General features: G+C 33.8%; 1 long non-coding RNA gene across 1 annotated transcript; it reads right to left on the reverse strand.

Moving 5' to 3' along the window:
* Positions 1 to 2,641: 2,641 nt before the first annotated feature.
* LOC145125481 (uncharacterized) lies at positions 2,642 to 4,145 on the reverse strand. The gene is made up of 3 exons (XR_013716011.1): positions 3,765 to 4,145; positions 3,434 to 3,599; positions 2,642 to 2,912 (listed from the first exon to the last, which is right to left on the reverse strand). It is a non-coding gene; the product is annotated as an uncharacterized LOC145125481 (long non-coding RNA).
* Positions 4,146 to 4,641: the final 496 nt, after the last annotated feature.

The following is a 4,641-nucleotide window of genomic DNA, read 5'->3' on the forward strand; positions in this document are numbered from 1 at the left end:
CCCATCATCACAGAAAAAATTCCTACACCGCAGCCTTCACCGCAACCGTCTTATCATACTCCACCCCATAACACTCCACCGCAAGAGAAGGTCACTCCTAACAAGCCAGAGACTCCCCCTCACTTTAAAAATGTGGTGGAGCATATGTCCTCTCTGAGCTCAACTGACTCTCCTGCAACCACCCAAAGGAAGAAAGATTGGAAGGCAGCCAAACTTGCAGAGCTTATATGGAGAGAATGCGGTTTTGATACTATGATGGACGAATCCTTGATAAAATCTTGGATCAATCCTCACCGCAGACTGCTGGACGACGATTACAGACCCCACCTCACCTATATTGAACCCCCTACTGATGGCTACTGGGATGTCCCAATTTCTCCAAATGCCAAATACTTCACAATATTTGAGCAATTCGACCGCAGCCTTCCTGACCACAAAAGACTGCCAATAGAATTTGAAAGACTTAGTCTTTTTCATGCTAAACATGCCTCTTCCATTGAAAATATATGGTCTAACGATAGACCATCCGCAGTCAAGAACTACAAAATCCGGAAGTTCATGAAGGCTGACTACATCCAGTATACCCTCACTAGAAGGGAGCATGACTACATCCGCACCCAGGCAGACTTTCCCTGTATGAATCCGGAAGAAATCTTTCTTATTGCCAAGGTGTTTCAAAACAAGTCAGAAAAGCACCCGAAAATGAAGATTGCGCTTGAAAAGGCCAATACTTTTCTGAAGGAAACGGTCTGTGATTTTGCCAAGATCGATGCAGATATCTACCCTATCATTGCCAAGAAATTTAATCTGCCTCCTCTCGAACCTGCACCAATGCCTACCGAAGGCTTTCAAGAAAGATCCTTAGGTGTAACCAACTTTCCTGAACTTGGAGTCATTTTCAAAAGGAAGTTCGATAATGTCAAATACTTCATTCCTATGACTTCCATGCATCGCCTAACCAAGAAGCAACTTGACATCTGCCGAACCGCAGTTGAAAGATCAAAGCACACTACTGCAGAAGTCAAGTTCGAAATCTCAAGGAGAATCACCTGGCTGGAAAACATCAGGAAGTTTTGATGGATCCTGATCAAGTTCCTCAAACTTGATAGTTAAACCAAAGTTAAAGAGGTCACTTAGGGGGAAATTGTTGAATTATAAAAAGTGACCCTCTTGAACTTCAGCCACCGCAACCTCTTCAGCTACCGCAACCATACAGCACCCGCAGTCAAGCTTCTTCATCAGCAACCGCAACCGGAGTCTCTTCCTACCGCAGTCACTTAGCTAGATTACTTTACTTGTCTTTATTGTAATACACTCTATTATCCTGTATGCCTTGCATGGCTACTCATAGAGATGTAATCTAGTGTACTTCATGAGTCTCTATAAATAAGAGCTCATTCTCTTGTATTCAACACGGATAACCCACGCATCTATTCTGAATACATTTCTCTAAGTTATCTTTTCTATTTCTCTATCTTATTTCTCATCCTTTCTTACTCTCAATTCTTCCTAGAACATAACTGATTATAACCTCTCTCCGGAGCAAGTCTTCTATGACTTAATCACTAAGTTTGATCTTCCTTATTAACTTGGTTTGAATGCATTCCTTGTTATGAATCAACTTATGTGTATACTTGATATAACAATTGTTGTCATTTCTATTTCTTTACTTTTCCGCAACTAACTCTCTAACTATCTAACTATAACTTATTAATATTATTGTTGAGCTTTTATATCCTTCGAGATTAACTATTCCGCAATCCACTTGTTCTAACGTTTGTTCAAGTGTGGCTCCAAGTTTTTCTCTCAACATTCATCTTACATAATTTTTATTTTCAACTATAATATATATATCTCCTAGCACGTGCTCGGCAAAAAGATGTATTATAAGAAGAAAAATAATAGTGAATTTCAAAAGTCTTGAAAGTACATCAAGTTAAGGATTTAAGTTTAAGAAGATTATAATGCATATGTATGATACAAAACGACGTATTGTGGTGGGTTTGTGTACCTAACTTTATATACCTTTAAAGATATAGTCACTTTTCCATATATATATACAGTTCAGATTAATGTTTAAGAACATTATAATGCATATATATATGATACAAAACGACATATTATGGTGGGTTTAGGTACCTATGATTATATACTTTTAAGGATATATTCACTTTTCCATATATATATATATATATATATATATATATATATATATATATAGGTTATTCTATTCTAACTAATTATTGTGTGGATGAAGGAATGAATGTGGGCCAATCATTTAACTTATTTTAAGAAAGTGATTAATACATATTATTAAATTAAAGATAATTAAAAAATACCATTTAATTTTATTCTAATGGTATTTTAGTCAATTAACATAAATTTAAAAAAGGAATATTACAAATTTTAAGGAATAATTAATTCTCTAAACTTTAAAAATCTGATTTTTTTGATAATAAATATATTAATTCGGATATTCTAAAAGAATGTGTTTATGATTATCTTTAGAAAAACATTAAATTCTGACAAAATACTATAAACATATATTATCAAGATTAATTATTTTTAATGAATACAAATTTTATATGAAAAAGAATTTTAATATCTTAAAATCAATAATTACATTCATTCTTAACAAATACAACTATAAACATACACACATGACATTCATTCTGAAAGTATATATATATATATATATATATATATATATATATATATATATATATAATGGTTAACAATTACATTTATTCTTTAAGAATAAAACATTGAAATCTAAGTAAAACACTAATACATTCTAATATAATATATGTTGCTAATCAGTCTGACAGAATAGACTTGTCCATCTCATGCACCATCATCCAACCTTGAAGCCTTTGATCATCACATTCCCTTCACACTTTCTATGAGAATAACTGCAAATCAAATTATGTAGAATAAAAATCAGTGAGAATGATTTAATATGATAAATAATAAAACAAACTGTAGTAATTTTGATTGAATATACTGATATAAAAAATAACAATGTTACATTATTGCATAATAGTTCATATTTGAAGCTTTAGCAAGTTCATATTCTTTAAGAATGCTGACAGTTCTACCAAAATTGTTACAAAAAAAAATACAGTAAATAACACAAAGTTTGAACAATTACATTTTACAACTCTGTTGAAAAACAAATGGTTAGATAATTCAAAGTTTAAACAATTAGGTGCACCTCATCTTTTAAAATCAAGAAATTACATCAATTCAAGGCAATATTATAAACAAAAACAATGTAATTGGGGTTGGTGACATCTGTAGAAATGCTAAAACACTATCATTGTCACCTTTGATTCTCGTTCCTAAGAAGGAATATGAATCTGAATCCTAATTCCAGCCTAAGATACCATAGGATTCCTATTCCAATTCCATTAATCAGAAGCCATTGACTTACCTTTGTTTTTGAAATAATTTGACAAAAGATTCGATCAAACAGAACAAAATGGCAGGGTATGATAAGTTGTCTCCAGTTCTTCGTCTCCATCTTTGTCCGTCTCCAGGTTTGTCCGTCTCCAGCTTAGTGGAAGTAGTGGAAGTAGAGCACTGGAATAAAAAAAAATCTAAACCACAGTAAAAAAAAATTAGAACGGTAGGTGAGGGGTAAGAAAGATCTAAACCACAGAAAAGAGCCCTAAATTTTGAATTTTCGGAAGAGGTTTACTTTGAACGCTAACCAGATCGGTCAACTAACTACAATTGGTACACAAAAGATGTTGTGATCAAACCTGAGGAACTTCAATAGGCTGATTGAGCTCTCCCGGATTAACGTCGACAGGCGCTTGATCATTGTTCAACTTTACATACCGCGATGGATCGACAGGTAGCTGCCTCGTCTTCCTCCTTGGATCGACACCACAGCTGCTGCACTTTTCTCCCGATCGTAATGGGATTTAGGGCTTCGTGGGTCTGTTAATACCGAAATTTGATCATATGGGCTGCCAAGATGTGAGGAGATGGAGGGTTTTGGGCGTATGGATTGTTACAGAGGATTGGCCAAGAGGAGGGATATGATGGCGGAAGGGTGGGCTAGGGTTAGTACGACGACGAGTTAGACAGGGGATGGCTTTATCGGGTGGAAGAGTAGAATTATTAAGGAGGAAGATGAGATTTATTTAATTAGGTTAAAAGTGTAGCAATATTATAGGGATTATTTATGGAATTCGTTTACCAAATTACTAAATAACCCTTATTGTTTAGTTAATTATTTAATTTTTTATATAATTTTGATTGGTCCACAATCATTCTTATATCCACACAATAACTAGTTAGAATACCTGAACCTATCTATCTCTCTCTCCCTCTCTCTCTCTCTCTCAACTTTGCTTTTTCTATTTCATTATTATTAATTGCTTCTTTAACCGGTTAGTACCATGTAGATACTATGTCATTGTGGGACTTTATTTTAGTATAGTTTAGGTTTATTCTTGTAAAAAAACCAACCCACCATTGAAATTTCTATTTTAGTTCATTATCAATGGTTTAACTATTAAATCATGATTTAACATGTTACCAAATAATGACTTACCACAAGATGTTTTATGGTATCGTTATGTGTTATATTGTATAACACCAAACATTTGGTATTTTTATGTGCAAGTTTCC

This window comes from Lactuca virosa, chromosome 7 (genome assembly GCF_052849685.1).
Source record: "Lactuca virosa cultivar CGN04683 chromosome 7, Lactuca_virosa_CGN04683_v6, whole genome shotgun sequence".
Taxonomy (NCBI): Eukaryota; Viridiplantae; Streptophyta; class Magnoliopsida; order Asterales; family Asteraceae; genus Lactuca; species Lactuca virosa.